Consider the following 22,948-nt stretch of genomic DNA (forward strand, 5'->3'; position numbering starts at 1 on the left):
AACATATTTTGGGGTCACTTAAGTAGGTATAGTGAAATACTTTGGAAAAAAATTCCTTTTAAAATCTTGTTGGCATTTAAGTGACACTTTGGCAAAACACTATGAAAACATCTGGTCACATCTTCTCAACACTAATTTCTTCCCTAAATGTTGTTTTTAATGTGTCACAGTTGTTAAATTTGTAACAAGTAATGCCCTTGAGACTAAACAACAGTGCCTGGTATGTGAAAAATGAACAATGCATTTACAGCAGTAAAAACCAAAAGGAAATTTTAAATAAACATTTAATTGAGTACAAATAGCCTGAAAGTTATTTTGGTGGAACTTGCCCAATCTGTGTGCTGACATTAGCAGCAGGATGTTCTAAATAAACTCTGTTAAAACAAATGTTGTCTTCTTCAGTTGAGACATAACCGATCAGATTCAGTTCTTCTGAAGGATTATGGCTGGGGAAGGAACACTTGTTAGTTGGAAGGGACTTCTCCATTCATAGCCTCAGAACAAATGCATAACCACCAAAACGCCAGGGAGAATGGAGCTGGGTATTTGGATATTGTACAACAACTTCCAAGTAGACAACAAAAAGGAGAAAAACAACCACCAACCACTGATGTTTGCATATCGGTTAGCCAAGGTCCATGGGCCTGATTCACTTCCTCTCTAACTCTAAAAGGATTTTTCCTTCTAGATAAAGCCCTGCATATTTGAATAGAATCCAACATATGTACTTGTCTCAGGCTATATTTTGCTCTTGCTGTATTACAATCTTGTGCAATGGAAAGTCTTGCAAAGTTCTACAATGAGGGAAAAATTCAAAACACAGACCATATTCAGGCAATTAGTAATGCAGCTGAGAAAAAGGGGCTGTGTATGTCATCTAGCCAATTATTTGAAAACAATTATTTTTCAGTTTCATGTATTGACTATTTCCACATACGGATAGGCAGATGCTATTGAGCAGAAATGTTTTTCCACTGATATGGAATCCTTGAAGAAACCATATTGGCTTTGATGTGATTCAGAGATTGTGTCATTCATCAAATGGTTTTAAAGAATGTAACTAACCTTAGGATTCATTCAACCTGAAAATAAACACAGATGGTTTTGGGCGAACAAACTATTTTCCATAGCAGATTTAACCATACATGTAATGGAATATGCGTCCTTTGTATTTAGTGCCACATTTGACTTAACATAAAAGCAATTAGAGTGAACATGAGTCAAACTTTCTAACACAGTAAATCTGTAATGTAGCCCCATCCCATTGAAAAAAAATTTATATTGAAATATTTTTAAACATACAGAAGAGTTGTATATATACTGTAAGGAACTTTTTATTCTTGAATCTTTTTTTTTTTTTTTTTTTTTTTTGAGACAGGGTCTTGCTCTATTACCCAGGCTGTAGTGCAGTGGCATGATCACAGCTCACTGCAGCCTTGACCTCGTGGGCTCAAGCAATCCTCCTGCCTCAGCCTCCTGAGTACCTGGAACTACAGGCATGTGCCACCACACCTGGCTAATTTTTCTATTTTTAGTAGAGATGAGGTCTCACCATGTTGCCCAAGCTGGTCTTGAACTCCTGAGCTCATGTGATCCCTTCACCTTGACCTCCCAAAGTGTTGGGATTACAGGCATGAGCCAACTTGTCTGGCCAATTCTTGAGTCATTTAAGAGTAAGTTGTAGGCACAATTTTCTCTTTCTCCTGAATAATTTAGTATGTACTTCCTACAAACAATGACCTGAAAAGCAGGAAATTAACACTGATATATTATTACCATGTACTCCAGAGTTTCAACTATTGCCCCAACAATATGCTTTATAGTAATGGATCTCAAACTTTAGTGTGCTACAAAATCAATGGGAAGTCTCAGTAAATACAGATTAGTGGGCCCAAATCCAGGGTTTCTGATTAAGTTCCTACATGGTGCTGAAGCTGCTAATCCTGGGACTACACTCTGAGAACCAGCGCTTTATGGCAAAAAGTCTAGTCCAAGACCACATGTTGCATTTAATGACTGTATCTGTTTAGTTTCCTTTAATATGAGGACTATTTTTCAGCTATTCCTTGACTTACATGATCTTGCAATTCTGGCAGAATACAGGACAGCTAACTACACTCTATGGACTATCCCTTAATATGGGTTTGTCTGATGCTTCTTTGTGAGTAAATTCAGGTTATGATTTTTAGCAGGAATATACCACAAAAATGTTCATCTTATTGCATCCTCTTGGGTGGTAAAGAATTTTAATTTGTCTCATTACTGGTGTTAACTTTGATCACTTGATTAAGATGGTCCTTGCCAGGCTTCTCTACTACAAAGCTATACTTTTTCCTTTACATTTGTAATTTTAAAACATATTGTGGAGAGATAGTTTGTCACTTAAGTAAATATCCTGTCTCTCATCAAATTCTTATCCACTAGTTCTAGCAGCCACTGATGTTTTTTGCCTGAATTGATTATTACTACGATAATTGACAAATGCTGTTTTCTATGTCTTCCCTTCTACATTTATTAATTGCTATTCTACTGTTTTATTCCCCCATTTATTTATTCAGTATTTATCAGTATAGACTGATGGATTCCTATTTTATTTAATGGGTTACAATCCATTATTTTATATTTATTTTGATGCTTAAATTGTCCCAGAGTTGGCCTGTGGGAGCCCAGTCAAGCTGACTTCTGTGTCCTTTCTTTATGTCCCAGCATTCCTTCAACATTCCCTTGCTCTCTTATATCAAAAGATGTTCTGGTTCTTCTTTTACTTTTTCTACCGAGACCAAAAATCAATCATTTTCTCAAAGAGACCTGGTTGCTTTTAATGGGGAATGGTATTTTAAGATCAAGATCAAGGTCTAATGTATCTTTTACTATTGGTGTATATACGCTACTCCTAGTCTCTCTCAGTAGACAGAGCTAGCAGATATATGTATATGTACACACACTCACACATACACACCAGAGTTACATCTAAATTTAACTCTCTGCTTTTATTATTGAAATACGCATGTGTGTACATATAGACTTGCATCTATATATTTATATTTTGGCCTATCTATTGATAATCATGAGTTCATGCCTCGAATTCCAACCCAATATCACAGGATTCAATCTAGCTTTCCTCCTCTCTCTAACTCCATTATTCTCAATATTTTTACTTCATTAAACCCTGATATGTAACAATCTCCCAACTTAACCAGAATAAGAGTTACTAATTATTAAAGGATACCTGAAGTTTGAGGAGGTTTTTGTATACCCAAAGAAAACCAAGCTAGCACGTTTTGGTGGCTTATAGGTCACCTTACTACAATAGTATCTTCCTAAGCAACTCAAAAAAATTAACTCAGCTACAATACAAAAAGTCAAATGCTTTGAAGTGTGAGCTGCCTGTAGCTATCTCTACTTATACGCATCAGATCCACAGGTTTTCCATTCTCTTCAGGGTCAAATCATGAAGTTAGATGTGATCTCACAGCCTAACATGGTTTCAAGTTTAAGAGCTGACTCCTCCTTGTACCCCCTCCATAGGAATGACTGTTGTCAAGCAGACCCTCCAGAGCTCCTGGAAGGGGACATTGAGTTAAACATGACTAATTGAACACCTATATTTACCTCTTATTCCACCTCAAATCTCACCAAAAGAGGGAGTGGGGAGAAAAGAGGTATTAGCTCAAACAAAGAGAATGGGATATCAGGAAAATGCAAATCAAAACCACAGTGAGGTATCATTTCCACCCTACTTGGAATGGCTATTATCAAAAAGACAAAAAATAAATGCTGACAATGATGCAGAGAAAAGGGAACTCTTACACACTGTTATTGGGAATTTAACGTAGTATAAACACTACGGAGAGCAGTATGGAGATTCCTCAAAAAAAAAAAAAAATGAATAGAACTACCATATCTCCAGGAATCCCACTATTCAGTATTTATTCAAAAGAAAGGAAATCAGTACATAAAAAAGACATCTGCACCGCCATGTTTATTGCAACATATTCACAAGAGCCAAGATATGGAATCAACCTAGGTGTCCACCTACAGACAAATGGATAAAGAAAATGTAGTATATGTACACAATGGAATGCTATTCAGCCATAAAAAAGAATGAAATCCTATCATCCCCAGCAACATGAATGGAACCAGAGGATATTATATTAAGAAGAAGTTAAATATTTCATGTTCTCACTCATACGTGAAAGTTAAAAAAAAAAAAAAACAAAGTGAGTGCATAGAAGTAAAAAGTAGAACAGAAGACACTAGAGGATGGGAAAGGTAGAGGGAAAGGGAGAGATTTGCTAAAGGATACAAAATTACAGCTAGATAGGAGGAATAAATTCTAGTGTTTTATAGCACCATAGGATGACTATAGATTCAAATAGCTAGATTCAAATGACTATAGTTTCAAATAGCTAGAATGAGAATATTGAATGTTCACAACACAAAGAAATGATAAATGAGATGGATTTGCTAATTGCCTTAATCTGATCACCATACATTTTATGTATCAAAACATCACTATGTACCCCAAAAATATGTACAATTATTCTTTCCATTTAAGACATGTAAAAAATATGATTCTAAAAAAATTAAAAATTTAAAAAGCAAAAAACCCCACTGATATGGTTTGGATTTGTATCCCTGCCCAAATCTCATGTCAAATTGCAATCCTCAAAGTTGGAGGAGGGGCCTGGTAAGAGGTGACTGAATCATGGGGGTAGATTTCCTCCTTGCTCTTCTCATAATAGTGAGTGAGTTCTCATGATAACTGGTTATTTAAAAGTATACTGTTGCACCTCCCCCTTTCCTCTCTTCCTCCTGCCCTGGCCATGTGAATATGTGCCTGCCTCCCCTTTGCCTTCTGCCATGACTGTAAGTTTCCTGAGGCCTCCCCAGCCATGCTTCCTGTGTAACCTGTGGAACCATGAGTCAATTAAACCTCTTTTCTTTATAAATCACCCCAGTCTCAGGTACTTCTTTATAGCAGTGCAATAATGGACTAATACACCCACACACAAAAAAAAAAAACAAAGAAAATGGAAAAGAAAATAACTGCAACAAAAGTTCAGAAAAAATAAGAAACACCAGTAGCTCCAAAATTGGGCATGGAAGGTAAACTTGAAGACAAGACAATTCATTAAAAGTTGACATAGGAAGCTACATTCATAAATCCTCTTCCTCATTGTTTGTTGCAGGCTGCAGTCTCTTCCACATCTGAGCAAAAAACTTTCTCCACACTAGAAAAAAAAAACACATCAAAAACCATAGAGGCCAGATTCAGAGATGATAGAGCTGAGAAAAGGTATCCATATTGAAAATGGGATTTAAGTGAAAGTGAACTGAATGGTGAAAATTCTGACCCCCATACCCCCACCTCAAGATATTCAACTTATACCCTTCTCCCCATATGACTCCCAGGACCTGACAGCCAGGCTTTTATAATTCAGTAAAAGATTTAAGATTCCTTTGGCAAAATACACCAGCCCAAAAGAAAAGACTCAAAATTCTGACAGTTCGGAGTTCTCTGATAAAATGACTGAGCCAGATCATCCTACACCAAAATCCACTATTTGACAGCACACTGACTATCCTCATACCTCTGCCTTAACTATGAACGAGCTGGAAAAGAAAACTTCAAAGCTCATGGAAGTATGGAAAAATTGTTTGTTTCAGAACACCATTTGCAAAGTTTTATGTGGTGCCTGAACTTCCCAAGAACTCTTATCCCTCACAACAGATAACTAGAAAGGGGCTTTTCCTTCATTTGAAACTGGAGGAACTATGATGTCAAGAAAATGGAGACAACTTTTAAAGGTGCTTTGCTCTCTCAACATCTTGGTCATTTTACATTAGGCACCTCTGGAAGTCACATTAATGCTTAACATATAAAATGTAATTATTTACTTTGTAAATGTAATTAGTCCTGTAATTTTTCAACTTGTAGGAACTCTAAAACTCTACTGTATAGATTGAGGTCATTCTAACCTCTACTAATTAGAGTCACTTAACATATACTAATGCCAATTGACTACAAGTTCAGGGACTATAATCTAAGAAACCATCTACCTTGCTGTTTGAACAAAAGTTTCCCTTCCCAGGAATTCCAGCTCCACTTCCTGCAATTGAATACCACAAAATTCTTCTGAATTCTTACATCCTCTGTCAGTTTAAGCCCTCTAAGAAGCAGACATCAAGACAAAATTAAACATGTAGGAGACGTTTTGAGGGAAATGCCCATGGAAGATAAAGGGGAGAGTAAGAAGCAGCAGGCAGGAGATACCTTCAGATCACAAAGGAATAAAGAAGGGTTGAGTAGGAAAAGCCTCAGACTACAATCAAGGCCTGAGATAGCAAGGCCAGACCGATGAGAAACCCCAGAGAAAAAACTGCCCATCAAAAGAGGCCCACATTGGGCAGGAAGGGCCCAGCTCCCATACCCACAGCATGCTCAGCCATTGGCTGGGAGCAGCTTTGCAGGATCATGAACTTGTTGTGAGTGAGTGTTGCAGTGGATCCCAAAGGTATGGCAGCTGGAGTCTGGTGCTCCTGGAGGGAAATCTGAGCAGGGCTCTCTTCCACAGCTGCCACACCTCCTTTACCTGGAACCTGGAGATGTTCCTTACAATGAATGATCTAGAACAGTTTATAGTCAAAGGGAAGGCTGACTCTGGAACTCAAGCCTCCTCACTCAAAGGCCAGTAGTCTTTGTTTCTGGTGAGGGCCAGATGAATTAAGTATAGTTTGTCCTGTTTTATCGGTAGCTGCCACAAGGCATCATTTCTTTGGCAGCAGATGTTAGCACAGTTTATATATTTAATATTTAACATATATCAGTAACCTATGACTCAAGCTGATCACAGACTCAAATATAATGTATCTTGTGGATGAGCAAGAAGTAAAAAGAGTGTAAGCATTTCATCTTGGCAGGGAAATAGATATGAATGTTCATGGAAGAATGAAAAAAGGAAGAGGCTTGCAGGTAAATGTTGGCCACACTTGCTTGTCCTAGAAATGCCAATCGCTGTCTCCCACTCCACTCTCTTCTAAAAGAATCTTGTTCCAATTTCAGCCCTAATGAGGAGATGAGTGCATGAAGCTGTATTTGTACTGGGTTGTTCTTTTATTCTTTCCAGGCTGGGTCAATTAATTCTCTCTCTGGAATTTTGAACTGAGATTCACAGAGAAGCTGTAGTCAAGGAGCCATGGATAGCTGGAGGTAATGCCCTATAAAATCAAAACGGAGTCATAGGAGGTGTTATAAGTTCATGCCATTTTCTAGTCAAACTTTTGGGGAAACAGTCCTTATCACCTTTATCCCATCACCAATTTATCTAATCTGCATACGCTTTGGATCCAAAAGATCTGGGTGCCAGTCCCAGCTCAGCCACTCACTAGCTTGTCTCTCTGACCTCAGCTTCCTTATCAGTAAAGCATACAAACTAAGACTTGCTTTTCAGGCCTTTCATAAGGAACAAAAATGATAATGTATATCATATATATTTTATTTTGTAGGCTTACAAAAGTTGGAAATGCAGAGAAAATAGATTAGGAGTTAAGAACTGTATCAGCATTAAGTAAGAGTTAAGTTAACATTGAGATTATTTTGATTCCTTGACATTGTACAGTTTTGTGGGACAAAATGGTTATCAATTGTCCTAACACCATCCTGGAAATTCTAAGACTCTTCCATGACCTCTTCCAGGGTCTTCCCAGTTAAAGCCTGGAGTGAAGACAAGTAAGAAGCACTTTTTGGGTTCATTTAGTTTTGAAGTAACAATAAACTCATCTTCAGATTGCCTGTGACCTTTTCCTAATAACACTAGAAATACAAATAGGACATATTTTAAAACTAGCTTATCTAGAAAACCTCTTGCCCATTCACATTCCCATTTCCCAACACAACTTTTTTCCCAGATCTGGCACAAACAGGAAATCAGAGCGAAGCCATCATTAGAGACAAGTAAACATATTTCTCCTAAGGCAAACAATACTTTGCTATACATATGCAAAATAAAAACTGGGCAATAGAGCAAGTCATAGGGTGATTCAGAAACATTCCCCTCCCTACTCCTCTAGAAAACACTTCCTATGCTTGAAATATTTTAATGGAGTGCAAGTCATTTGTGAGCCTGAATTATCCAGGCAAATGCTTCCTCACTGTAGTTTGCATGTGCAGACATATATATAAGAATAAATGCAAACAAGCACAAGATTACCCTAAACACATGTGCTTCCATTTCCTTGGATCCCAAAACAACGAGTTACACTAGAACAATGGTTCTCAAAGTGTGGTCCCTGCACAGGCAGCATGATATAACCTGAGAATTTAAGAAAATTGCTAATTATTGAACTCCACCCTACACCTACTAAATGAGAAACTTGAGGGTGTGGCCCAGCAATCTGTGGTTTCTAGATCCTTTAGACAAGGCAGTAAAAATTGGGACTAGCATCACCCATAATCAAGCTTGTCTTTCAAGGGTGAATAATATTAATACTTGTGCTGGGCCTAATAGTTTTGTTCTTTAGTTTTGTTTTGTTTTTCCTGACCAAGGAAGGATCTTGACCAAGGAAGGGAAGTCAATATTCTGGAAGACAAGTGACTTTCTGGGGGAAGGTGTTAAGCCCTTTTATTTTGTCCTGTTTTTTTAGCCCTTTTTATTCCAGTGAACATTTCTACTCTTATCTGGGAAACTAACTTGCTTTTTAATTTATTTTTCATCCTAATTCATCTGCAGTGAATTTCCCGAAATATTATATTTACCTCCTCTCTATTGGACATGATGAGTCTGCTGGTCTACTCACTCTTGAGTAAAGTTCTTTCTTTGAAAAAGCTATCTGTGTTTAAAATCTGTGTGATTCATCTTTTCTCCATCCATTTTGAGGCTCCAAGGCCAGTGGAAGAGTTCTGACTCAGGCCCAGTTGCAGGGTACAAGCCAGTAAGTCATGTTGTTTCTTGACACCACTTTCCTGTATTTTTTTGTAACATCATAGCCAGTGCGTCAAGTTGGTTTGTGTCCCCCAGGAAGCAACACCAGTGACTGTTAGTAAAGGAACACTACTTGGAAAGACCATTTTGAAGGCTCTAGTTAAAAGCAACAACTTAAAACAAAAAAATTTTAAACTGTTTTATTTTGAAAGGTTTTTGTTTTCAAAAATTAAACATTGTAGTTCTTCAAGAACTCTGTAGTTGGAAATATTTTCTCGCATTAAAAATGCAAAGCCTCTGGAGGAAATGATACTCTGAGCTTTGTAGCACAAATCAATGCCAAATGAAGGCCATAAACCATGTTTTGTTCTGCACTTGGCACAGTCTCCAAATATCTTGAACAAACAACGGCACTGTGCTTCAGACCCAGGGACCCTTACCTCTCAGGAAATTTATGATTGTCCATTATAGGAAAGTAGAAATGCTGGGGATTAGCAAGTCTGGACTAGGATTGGAGGAGAAACAAAGAAATTATTAAAAACATAAACAATTTGAATATTATGAGCACCTGTTTTCTGAAACCATTGCTTGGAAAAGCCATTCTTGCCAAGCCTATGTACTCAAAGGAAACTGGCTTTGAGTTTAGATGATCAATCTCAGCTGGCTTTGGATTTAGATGATCAATCTCAGCTCAATACAAGTACTCAGAACTGGCCTAGGTTGAGGTAGTGTGAGAAAGCAAAAGGGGATAAGGCAGGTTGCTTCATACAAATCCCATTCGTGGGAAAACTCAGGAATTCCAAATCATCATTCCTATGCCTTTGTCAGAATGCCTGTCACTTTACAGTTTAAATGCCATTTCTAAATAAACACTAGCTCTCCTATTTGTGGGAGCTGGTTGCTTTGCAGGCAAAGGTAACAGCCATTGGTTCTGGCCCTGCAAAAATATGCAGACTACATATTTTGGGGTCCATTTCTGTGACCAGGGAATCACAGGAAATCAGGGGCCCCATATGTCACCCATTTCCCAATCCAAGCCAAACCTAAAGTCACAGGTAGAAAAAGGTGTTTACAAATGTTAAGAACCAAGAAAGCAACACTTGATATCACCAAACCACCTAAAAAAAAAAAAAAAAAAAAAAAAAAAAAAAACTGGCATGACTTATTTCTGATCTTTGCCCGAAAGAAACCTAATTCAAAGAAGCATATATTAAAATAAATGTCAGTAATTGCCAATGATAAAAATGAATGATAAAAACCTGATGTGAGAGCTTAATGATGCTATATGCCCTTTCTTTTGCATACAGTGCGTGTAGCTACATCTCTTTCAGGAATGTGCAAATTGATGGATGGTTCATGCCTCAACTGTCTGATCACTAATCATTGCTTAATATCACTGCTTCTGCCTGAACCTGAACCTGAATGTGAACCTGAGTGGGACACCAGGCATCCTAGGGCTACTGTTACAAACTGGCCTGGCACCATCAGCTTGTGGTGGTGGTGTTCTGTGTGTGCCTGTGTATGGTTTTGAGCTGGTTTGTCTTTCTTTTGGAAGAAAAAACTGTCCCTTATATAATATTTTTGCATTGTAGCTCTATATCCAGAAATCTGTGAGATGTTCTTATTAGTATGTTGTTCTCCTGAAGGTCAGCCCCTTTTACCAATCCCTGCCCCCAGCAAGTGGGCTGATGCTTACCATTACAATGACATTAATAATAAGAGTTATGACTAAAAGTGAGCAAAAGTATTGGCCAAGGCTTATGGATTTCATTTGAGGCTTAATGTGGCACTTTGATTTTTCATTCAACTTTCCTTTTAGGAATTACTTTGCTAAACATATCCAGGTTGTCTTTTGTGCTTAATACTATTATTATTTGCTACTTACTGCTACTGATAACTAACAGAAGTAACTGGCCTAAACTTTAAGTTACTGAAACTTGAAATAATTTTTTTCCTTGCCATTTATATATGTAGTGGTTTTATGAAGCACCTTGCCTTCTAATAGCACTGAGGAACTAATCAACATATTCTCTGATTTATTGACTTATTTTGTATTCATTCATTTAGTCATTCAGTAAATACAGAAGAAACATCTACTATTCAGAAACCTTTCCAAGGAATTATTCCAAATCAAGATCTACGTTTTAAACTTTGCTAAGAAGACAATGTTTGCACTCTGAACAATGAAGTTCTGATCTATTAGAAATTTTTTTAAAAAAGGCTTGAGCTCTCGAGTTCTCGAGTTCATCTCAATGTAGACTCCATGAAGATTATATACCTGGAAATAAATACCAGCGGTCTTTACCCTGCAATGTTTGGTCAGTATCCAAATATCTTTATTTCCTATAGCCAGATTTTATAGATTGATCCTTACAGTTATCATAGGTAGGGGTAGACTAAATGCTTATTTCAAAAAAAAATTACTATATATGTCTCACAGTAAAGAGAATCTTTTGGAATGGCAAAAGTCTCTATTGATTAGGTTTTCCTGGTAGTCTTGCAATGGATTCCCTGAAATATATACTGAAACCAATGTTAATATCACATGTATTCACTATGTAAGACTAAATCTATCAAGTATCTATTAGTAACTAGCAATAAAAATTCTGTTGTGGTGTTTTGAATCTGGAATTACTTGTACTTTTATGAAACTTATTGATTCACACAATATTTTAAATAAATATTAATAATAAATATTTAGTAAATGAATATATGCTAGAGCCAAGCATCCACACTAAGTCCTGGGGGTGTAATTCCAAACAAAATGGACATTCTCTTTGTCTTCACAGAACTCGGAGTTACGCGGGTTGTAATCATAATTTTTTTTCAATTTTGCCCCCATGAAAATAACCACAGACTAGTTTCCTTTTAAAGAAACAGAAAGTCAGCCATCAGGCAACTCTGAGAGCCACCTACAACTCTCTTGCTTAGATATTCTTAAGTTTGGTTCTCCATAATGGGGACATTACTTACAGCTTTCTACCTGAGGTTTTCATGATGCTAGAGAGATGATCCATAAAGAAGTACTCTTGGCTATTCAAACCAAAAAGCAAAGCAACACAGAAAACAAACAAAACAACTTGATCATTCACATCCTCTTGTAGTCTAAAGGACATCATTTTTGAAATTCAATTCTCCCTTACCCCTGACCTTTCTCCATTTCCCATTATGTTCCCTGGATAAATCATCCCTTTGAATGGGTTTTTTTTCTATCTTTCAATTGTCAGGAGCATTCCTGCTCTGTCTGGGCATAGATCTCTTCTTTGGTATTTGATTAATTTCATGCACTTGACCTAACTAAGAAGCTGGGCTGTACTTCAGACATACTTCAGTTGGCAATATTAAATAAAACCCTAACCAGAGAAGCATAAGAATCATTAAAGCCAAAGTTTCTCATTAGCATTGACAGAAATTCAGATTTTTCCCAAATCGGTAACAGAACAGAAAGTACTAAATTTGTCAAAGGTACAGACCACAATGCAAAAAAATAAGGAGAGAGACCAGAGAGTGGATTCATACAGAGGGAGGCTGGGAAGGTTCACAGGATCTGAGCAGGGTCTGTGAAGAATTCCAAAGGAAAAGTTTTTGATCATCTCTTCTCCCTATCGCCACTTTGCAAGTTGGCATTATTGCACAGACCAGAGTACCTCTGAGTAAGGGGAATAAAAGGAATAAAGTTCATTTTGTAACTAAAGATTAGAAATAGTTTTGCAATTGTCTCCTTTCCTAAGTCACACATATATCATTCAACTGCGAATCCAGATTGCTTTGTCAGAATTTAACTTAGTTCAAATGAACAAGCATAAACACAAATTGAGATGGAAAAAATAGTTTTCCTCTCATGAAAATCAGCTTAGTCAGCTAACCTAATTATCTGTTGCTCCCTACAGACATTAAGAATTCGATTACAGCATGGCTCTCAACCATAGTACCCATGGAAGTGGAAGCTAACAAAGCATGGTCAGGTAGACCCTATGCTCCTTGGCATCCTGCTCTTAGCTGGCAACTTGAATACATTGTCCAGCATTGTTGGTCCTTTCCTGCCCACAGGTGCAGATCTGAGAAGCCCCAGGTTCCAGAATGGCATTCTGCCCACAGCTGTGGGATATGTACCACTTTGCACTCCAAGATGAGTTTTGTGGTTGGCATTTTCCTCCCACTTTCTACAGATAAAGCATCTCTTAACTGACGAATAGAAGCTGGCTTCCATTTCCTTCTCTGCTACTCTTTTAAGAGATTTGGTGACAGGACTGAATTCCTGCTAATTCTCAGATGGCCTGCCTGCTCTCTGCACCATGCCAGTGGTCCCAAATGAGCTAGAAAGATAAATAGGTAGTGGTTCCTTCTTTCAAATATTCAGCATGACATGATACCACTGTGGACGGCAGAGACTCTGGCTCCCTGGTCAATGGTGGAGACGTGTTCTGGGGATTTTGGAATGCTGGTACCCTAGCCAAGGAGCACAACAATTCAGGAATGTGGTAGCTGTTTTTAGTGGCTCGTGCATTTAAGCATCAGGCCTGCTTGTCTCTATAACAACTTTAAATCTGTTTTTGTTGCCTAACTCTAAAAGTTAAGGAATTCTATGCATTTCTGTATGCATCAGATTATTTTTAGTCTCTCTTCCAACCAGCAGATAAAGCACTTCTCTAAAGCAAACTGCCAGCCTCTCACTTGTCTCATGGTTGAACTCCAGGGATTGAAGCTGTGTTCATTAATCCCCTGCCTTATTCAACAAAGATTCATAAAACATTTTCTATGCACTAAGTGCTAAAGAATAGACTCCGAAAGCTAGAAACAGCTCCAACAAGTCACTTATTTAGAAGGGTCCAAAAAAGATGCTTGCTATTTTAAATCTCTAGAAGAAATTTTAAAGTTCCCCATTTCTGGAAAAACTGCCCTAAAAGTGAATCCCACCAAAGTCAAGAAATTCTTTCTATGGCCCAAAACCATTCTTGATCCAAGTTCTGCCTCACTGCCGTGAATGAAGATGGATAATAATAACTTCAGCATAATTCAAGGATAATTCTGTATATTCATTGTTATTGAGTTACCAATTCCTCTTCTCATCTAGCTAAAAGTCTATAGCGTTTTTATGTTTACTTGTGGTACTATTCTCTTATTCCTTTAATCAGATTAGCTGTTCTTATTCAACAAGTATTTACTGAGTGGTCAGGGAAAGCTCCAGAGAAGATGACTAATTGAACTGCATCCTTAAAGGAGAGGTAAGATTTGGACAGACTGAAAGGACACAAAACAGCATTCTAGGAGAGAAACTAGCATAAACAGAGGCATAGAAGTAAAACAAATCAATAAATTGAGTGAGGGTAGAGTGAGGTGCTGAATGGAAAGAAACAGACAGGTATGAGAACTCTGCAATAACCCAGTTCTTCCCCGGATGAGTGTTCACTTTCTTCCAGGAAGACAGGATGATCTTCTCTGTGGAATTCTCTTGAAGGCTTTTAGATTTGGGAGTTTCTTTTGTCAAGGATATTTTAATTGTAAGCCATAGAAACCCCCTTAAATTAGCTAAGGAGAAAAGGAGGCTTTATTGTAAGAATCAGGAGTATTACAGTTAACCTGAAGGCTGGAGGCAATGGTCCTCACAAGAAACAGGACCAGAAGGTGGCTATTCTCTCTCTCTGTCTCTCTTTCTCTCTTTCTCCCTCTCTCTCTCTCTCTCTGTGTCACACACACACAAACACAGACACACACACACACACACACACACACACAGAGTTCTGTTTCTCCCTACATACCGGACTCATCCTTCTCTCTCAATATTCATCTGCTCCTCCAAGTACCTGTTTGCCTCCACAGCTCCTGACCATACAAGCCCCTCGTCCCAGAAAAGAGTATATGGGATCAACATAACCCAATTCCAATAATCAGGAAAGATAACCCAATTAGCCCAGCTGTGGTCAGAGCTCCACCCTGCATCCACCAACCGTGGCCCAAGCAGGATTAAATAATGCAAAAGTGACTCTGCATACCCAGTTACAAATGAGTAGGCTTATTCTCAGAGAATATGCAGTTGTGGCCACAGACACCAGAAAGAAACAATCATGTGAACATTCCTGAAAAGTGGACAGAAGAGAATTTACATGTTTTCAATTAAATGTTTAATTTGCCTTGGTAATACAGTCTGGGTGGGCAGAATGCTGTGTGTGAGACTCAGTGAAGGACCCTTCACTGAGCCAGGGATGTGAGGGGCCCCACACTATGGGGAATAGTGAAGGAACTGAAGCTGCCCTTCTAGAGAAACAAAGACTTCAAGAAGATCTGCTGCTGCTGCCTCTCTTCAAATGCTTGACGGATCATGATTTTGAAGACAGAAGAGTCTCTAGGGGAAATAACCAGGTCAGGAATAGAACCGTCTAGAAATGGTGTGATGGCCTTGAGGTTAGTGAATTTTCTATCAAGGAAGGGATTTCAAAGTTGTGAAAACAATAATTTTAGTGATGTTTATAGATAATTCAAGTGTCCAATAGAGGATTAATTAAATGACTTATATTTAGCTACAGACCTGTAATTAGATAGCCTTCCAATCCTCAAATTTAACAATTTTTCTAATCAGTCAAAGCCCATCTTAGAATACACAAGAAAGAATCTTTCAACAACAGGCATTCAAGAAGAGCTCTTAACATTGAGAGACAGGGAATCTGGGCAACACAGTCTAGTTCATTCTCAAACTCAGCTCCACGGAATGTTAGCACCCATGGGGTGTCTGTAGGTATTCTACCAACACAAAGCTTACTGTCAAATAAATGCTACTTAAATAAAGCAAAACAGGCTTCTTTACTGCAGGATATTGTAGAGCCTTTAATAAGTTGATGTTTATCATGAATCTCCAACAGACGAAATACACTAAATAATGTTTCCCAAACTAATCTGACCACAATGAGGACTTAATAGCATCACTTAGCACATTAACTTCCCCGAAACAAGAGTTTAGGAAATGCTGGGGTAGCTCTGGTGCCTGATTCTATCCCTTTTTTGCGTCACATATCCTTTTGAGAACCAGGCAAAAGCTATAATACCCTTCCACTCCCACCCATGAAAAATAAACATGCAAAAATGCACACCAAATTGTGCACATAACTTCAAGGTGGGTCACAGACTCTAGTGACTCATCCATGGATTCTCAGGTTTTCCTGAACATCAAGTAATAAATCCCTATCCATAATTTTATCTACATTCATACATCCCCAAAGGGTCATAAAATAAAGGCACAAGTCTTCTGTATTGCATTCCTTGTGCAAGTTGTACACCATTTTCTCTAGACACTCCTTAGTGCTATCCCTCAGTACATACCACCAGAAAGAGGGCAGGACTCCTACAGCCTCTGGGACACCTCCCCATTTATCTTCTCTCAGTTGGACTCTCATGCAACTGAGTTTGGCTCTTTCCAAACCAGAAGTCCTATTTAACTTGGTGAATAAAAAGATGTTTGAAGTATGTTTCACTTTTTTTTTTTTTTTTTTTTGGAGACAGAGTTTCACTCTTGTTGCCCAGGCTGGAGTGCAATGGCACGATCTCAGCTCACTGCAATCTCCATTCCCCCGGGTTCAAGCGATTCTCCTGCCTCAGCTTGCCCAGTAGCTGGGATTACACTACTGAGGGTGTGCACCAACACCCTCAGCTAATTTTTGTATTTTTAGTAGAAGCAGGGTTTCACCACATTGGCCAGGCTGCATATTTTTAAGATAAAGTTTTTTCTAACATATAAAAAAGTCTGAGGAACTAAGGAAGTGTATTATTCTTACTCTACTATGCGGATGGTCAAGAAATGCCATTATTTATAAAAACATGATCTTGGAGGCAGAGAAGCCCCTCTTCATTTTTTTACAAAAGGGTGCTTCTTGGCCACAGTCCTGGGTATCACCAGAAAAATGAAATACCTGGGAACAGGTATAAGATGAACAAGTGAAATAGCACAGGGCAAACAGTTCAGATCAAATGAGTCGTGTAAACCAGAGAAGGTTATAAAATAGCATAGGTAAAAAGAACAAGCTTATCGTTTCAAAATTACTTCACTTAATCTTAGCCAAAAAAACCAAAAAGTGACTGTTTCAAAATTACTTCAGTCCTATAAAAAATGAAGAGTCTTAAAATGGGCATTAAAGGGCCTAACTCCAGTGTGTGCATGTGGAAGCCAGATATATTACTTCTTGTGCATCTGTCATTCATTTTATAATTGAAGCTTATGAATATCCCGGTTGAAAACAAACGGTTTATATCAATGGAAATGATTTAGTTTTATTTTATCAGAGTTAGTACATGTTAATAATTTTTTCTCAAAGTAATAGTTGTTTGCACATTACAAGCACATGTCTTGTGCTTTCCTTATAAGGATATCCAATGAAAATTTTTTTTTTCTCTTTGGCCTCCTTATAGTCAGCATATTTCCATTTGTACGAGAAGCAAGTAGTCATTTGAAGTCTATGGAGAAATGTCTGTTTGACTAACAGATGTCTATGCTGGAGTAAGCAGGAAGTCTTACAGTTCCTTCCCAGCACAAAGGCCCACTTATGATAAAAGAAAAGACCAAACAGCTTGAGGATAAATAAGGCAGTTTCCATTCCAACAAACATCTGTTCTAAACCTGCCACGAAGGTGGAACCAAGAAAATCCCTAGTACCTCATAATCAAATGCATTTTTCTTTCTTTTACCCCTTTCCTACCCTCTCAGTGACCATTCTCAACATTACTGAAAATCAGCCAAAATATTGTTTTATTTGTTCCACCACTGATACTTTAATCTGGAATGCTTAAGAGCCAACCTCTAGCTCTAAGGAAGCAAGTCTGCTCAGAAAGCAATGAACTCTGTGAGCTGGAGATTAATTTAAAATACAGTTTAGTCATTTGCTGAGCACCACTGTATGCCATTCACTGTTCTAGGCACTCTGGGTACAAAAGTGTGCATGGTGGGCATCCCTTATCAGTAAAGACAGCCAATCAATGTGTACTCAAAGAAGCGAGCAAGTTAACCTTACAAAGTGATAAAACAAAATAAGGTGATATGATAGCGAGTGACTGACAGAGGATAGAGAGGAGGTTAATTTAGAGTGGGTCACATGTGGAGGTGAATGTGTACAGGGACGAGAATGCCGAGGAGCAGTCTGCCTTCTGCAGATCTAGGACAGAGTGTTCCAGAAGGAGAAAACATCAAGTACCAAGGACCTGAGATGGAAACAAACCTGGTCTGTTCAAACAACAGAATGAATGCTCAAGTGGCTGGAGCATAGTGAATGAAGGGAAAGTGAGAGGTGATGAGTCAAGAGGAAGGCCAAATAGAAATTACAGCCCAGAAATCACAAGGGAAAAAGACAACTGTGGCCCCAAATAAAGGCAAATGATATGCCATCTCCTCAGCTAAGTGAACAAAATAATTACCCAGAAGGTGATACAAATCTCATTTTTTGTCACCTAGAAATAATGCAAATCTATGATAGTGGGATCCTAAACAAATGTTCTGGAAAGGGATTTCATAACATAGTGCAGACTAGACCTGTCCTCATCAGCAGGTACTTTCTTCCTCTCTAGGGTAAGGTTTATCCAGAAAGTGGTTTGCTCCATTCCTTTTCTCAGGTAGCAAATGCCCATTCATTCGTCACCTCCTTTGCACCCTGGAACCTGGTTGTTCCATATTACCAGAGCGATAAGAAGATGCAAGACTGGCCTTGAAGGATTACTCTGAAAGTTTATCAGACCACTGGATTGTTTCCCAGTGCTCTGCAGAATGAGTACATTGTTTCTAGGTACAGTTAACATGGATTATTATCAGAGAGCTGGTTCACCTTAGATGAATTAATGAATTCTGACACCGTACTTCAGATTACTGTCTTTTGCTAACCTTTTTGTAGCCTCTAAAAAAATTGAAATGAGACAAAATCTGGTATCCCCTCCTCTATATTAGGCCAGGCTCTATTCCACTCCATGTAGCAATCACCAAAGGGAAGAAAAGGTACCAGGTAAGTAAAGAATGAAGAGGGAGATTTTCACCAAAGAAACTTTTACAGTTTTAGAAGAGCATATATATTTACATATGACCTAAGTAAAAGGCAGGGAACCTGGGTGGCATGGTCTAGTTCAACAGCCTAGAACTACCAGTCTAATTCAAATACATACACACACATACACACACACACACACACACATACACAGAGGCATAGCTCACTTTATTGCATTTTACTGTATTACACTGATACTGCATTTTTTACAAATTGAAGGTTTGTGGCAACCTTGCACTGAGCAAATCTATCAGCACCATTTTTCCAATAGCATGTGCTCACTTCATGTCTCTGTGTCACATTTAGTTAATTCTTGCAACATTTCAAACTTTTCATTGTTGTTATATCTGTTATGGTGATCTGTGATAGTGATTTTTGATGTCACTATCATAACTGGTTTGGGCCACCATGTATCACACCCATATAAGATAGCAAACTTAATAAATGTGTGTGTGTTTCGAATGCTCCACCGACTGGCCATTCCCTCTCCTCTCACTCCCTCTCTTTAGGCCTCCCTATTCCCCAAGACACAACAATATTAAAGTTAGGCCAATTAACATCTCCACAATGTCCTCTAAGCTTTCAAGTGAAAGGAGTCGCATGTCTCCCAGTTTCCCTCAAAAGCTAGAAATGATTAAGCTTAGTGATGAAGGCATGTTGAAAGCTGAGATATGTTGAAGCTTCTTGCACTAAACAGCCAAGTTGTGAATGCAAAGGAAAAGTTCTTGAAGGAAGTTAAAAGCGCTACTCCAGTGAATACATGAATGACAAAAAAAAAGAAAGAAAGAAAGAAAAATGGTGTTATTGTTGATATGGAGAAATTTCAGTGCTCTGGAAAGAAGATCAAACCAGCTACAACATTCTTGTAAACCAAAGCCAAATCAGAGCAAGGCCTAACTCTTCAATTCTATGACATCTAAGCGAGGCAAGGAAGCTACAGAAGAAAAGCGAAGCTAGCACAGTTTGGTTCATGAGGGTTAAAGAAAGACGCTGTCTCGATAACATGTAAGTGCAAGGTGAAGCAGCAAGGGTTGACATAGATGCTGCAGCAAGTTACCCAGAAGATCTAGCTTAGAGCATTGATGCAGGTGGCTACGTTAAACAACAGATTTTCAGTGTAGATGAAACAGCCTTTTCTTGGAAGATGTCATTTCAGACTTTTCCAGCTAGAAAAGAGTCAATGCCTACCTTCAATGGACAGGCTGATTACCTTACTAGGGGCTAATGCAACTGGTTAATTTAAGTTGAAGCCAATGTTCAGTGACTATTGTGAAAATCCTAGGGCCCTTAAGGATTATGCTAAATTGACTCTGTGCCGGTGCTCCATAAATGGACCAACAAAGGTTGGATGATAGCACATCTGTTTACCACATGGCTTCCTGAATATTTTAAATCCACTGTTGAGACCTAATTCTCAGGAAAGAAAAAAAAAAAAGATGCCTTTCAAAATATTACTACTCATTGACAATGTACGTAGCCACCCAAGAATTCTTATGGAGATGTAATAAGAGATGAATGCTGTTTTCATGCCTGAGAACACAACATCCATTCTATGGCCCATGGATCAAGAAATAATTTTGACTCAAGTCTTCCTATTTAAGAAATATATTTGTAAGGCTATAGCAGCTATAGCTGCTATAGCTAGTGATTCCTCTGATAGATCTGGGCAAAACCAATTGAAAACTTTCTGGAAAGAATTTAACATTCCAGATACCATTAAGAACATTTATGATTCATAGAAGGAGGTCAGAATATCAACATTAACAGGAGATTGGAAGAAGTTGATTCCAATTCTCTGGATGACTTTGAGGGCTTCAAGACTTCAGTGAAGGAAGTAACTACAGATGTGAAAATAGCAAGAGAATTAGAATTAAAGGATGTATAAACCACACCTTGCCCTAGTATAAATTTCAAAATAATCAATCACTCAAATGTAAAACTGTAGACAGCACTTTGGGAGGCCAAGGTGGGTGGATCACCCGAGGTCAGGAGTTTGAGACCAGCCTGGCCAACATGGTGAAGCTCTGTCTCTACTAAAAATACAAAAATTAGCCAGGCATGATGGTAGGCACCTGTAATCCCAGCTACACGGGAGGCTGAGGCAGGAGAATCGCTTGAACGTGGGAGGCGGAGGTTGCAGTGAGCCTAGATTGCGCCATTGCACTCCAGCCTGGGTACAAGAGCAAGACTTGTCTAATAAAAATAAATAAAATAAACAAAGTACGTAAAAAAGGGTTGGGAGAATTATTTTACAACTTCAGGATCGGAAAAAGATTCTAACTATAATTTTTAAAATTTGAAAGCCTAAAACAATTAATTTTTGATTACATTTAAAAATCTATATGGCAAAATAAACATAACTTAAAAGATAAAAGGCAAAGAACAAATGGGTAAAAAAGGTTTTTCAACATTATATAAACAAGGGCTAATTTCCTCTAACATCTAAAACACATAAAAAGTTCTCCACAAATCATAAAAGAAAAGCAACAACCAAAAAATAAAAAGAATTAGAAGTGAAGCCTGAAGATGGGACTCATCATGAGGTACTGCAATCTCACGATAAAACTTGAATAGATAAGGAGCTGCTTCTTGTGGATGGGTAAAGAAAGTGGTTTCTTGAGATAGAATCGACTGTTGGTGAAGATGCTGTGAACATTGCTCAAATGACAACAAAGGATTTAGAAGAGTATATAAACTTAATTGTTAGAGCAGCAGCAGTGTTTGAGAGGACTGAGTCCAATTTTGAAAGTGTTCTGGTGTGGGTAAAATGCTATCAAAACAGCATTGCATGTTTCACAAAACAAATCTTTCTTTTTTGTTGTTTTTGTTTGTTTGTTTGTTTGTTTTTTGGTTTGTTTTGTTTTGTTTTGAGGCGGAGTCTTGCTCTGTCGCCCGGACTGGAGCGCAGTGGCCGGATCTCAGCTCACTGCAAGCTCCGCCTCCCGGGTTTACGCCATTCCCCTGTCTCAGCCTCCCGAGTAGCTGGGACTACAGGCGCCAGCCACCTCGCCCGGCTAGTTTTGTATTTTAGTAGAGACGGGGTTTCACCGTGTTAGCCAAGATGGTCTCGATCTCCTGACCTCATGATCCGCCCGTCTCGGCCTCCCAAAGTGCTGGGATTACAGGCTTGAGCCACCGCGCCTGGCCGCAAAACAAATCTTTTGTGAAAGGAAGAGTCACTCGGTGCAGCAAACTTCATTGTTGTCTTATAAGAAATTGCCACAGCCACCCCAGCCTTCAGTAACCACTACCCCAAACAGTCAGCAGCCAACAATATTGAGGCAAGACCCTCCATCAGCAAGAAAGATTATGACTCACTAAAGGCTGAGATGACTGTTAGTATTTTTTAGCAATAAAATAGTTTCAAATTAAGGTATGCATTTTTTTGTCATAATGCTCTTACATTCTTAATAGACTACAGTATCGTGTAAACATAACTTTTCTATGCACTGGGAAACCAAAAATTTCACATGACTCACTTTACTGCAATATTTACTTTATTGTTGTGGTCTGGAGCTGAACCCACAATATCTCCAAGGCATGTCTGTATAGGATTTATATAAATATATGTAGATTTTATAAATATGTATGATATACATAATTATATATACATACAAAATAAAATGAAAGTTGTGCAATAAGAGGGCCTTAAAAATGTTTTTTTCCAAAGTCAGTATATATAAATCCAGCTTTCCTTATCCAACTAGTGAGGTGATGATTTTCTCCACTTCCTATTATATTACATGTCTATATCACACTCATTTCCATTCTTTTTTTTTTTTTGAGATAGAGTTTCGCTCTTGTTGCCCAGGCTGGTGTGCAATGGCACAATTTCGGTTCACTGCAACCTCCGCCTCCCAGGTTCAAGTGATTCTCCTACCTCAGCCTCCCACTCATTTCCATTCTTAAAAACAATATCATGTTCTCTTCAACTTGTGTGCTGCTATTTCTGTTCCACTGTTCTCATCTGTGTTATTCATTTTAGCTAAATAGCATTTGGAGAGCAGAAAA

At 38.3% G+C, this 22,948-nt stretch overlaps 1 long non-coding RNA gene across 1 annotated transcript in view; it reads right to left on the reverse strand.

Annotated features, from left to right (window-relative positions):
- Positions 1-1,662: 1,662 nt before the first annotated feature.
- Positions 1,663-22,948, reverse strand: part of LOC108513643 (uncharacterized) — a 79,226-nt gene continuing 57,940 nt past the window's right edge. Inside the window, exon 3 of the long non-coding RNA XR_001880968.1 lies at positions 1,663-1,740. This is a non-coding gene — a long non-coding RNA (uncharacterized LOC108513643). The remainder of the gene's footprint in view (positions 1,741-22,948) is intronic.

The sequence above is a fragment of the Rhinopithecus bieti genome, unplaced genomic scaffold, assembly GCF_001698545.2.
Source record: "Rhinopithecus bieti isolate Rb0 unplaced genomic scaffold, ASM169854v2 scaffold_29928, whole genome shotgun sequence".
NCBI classification, from domain to species: Eukaryota; Metazoa; Chordata; class Mammalia; order Primates; family Cercopithecidae; genus Rhinopithecus; species Rhinopithecus bieti.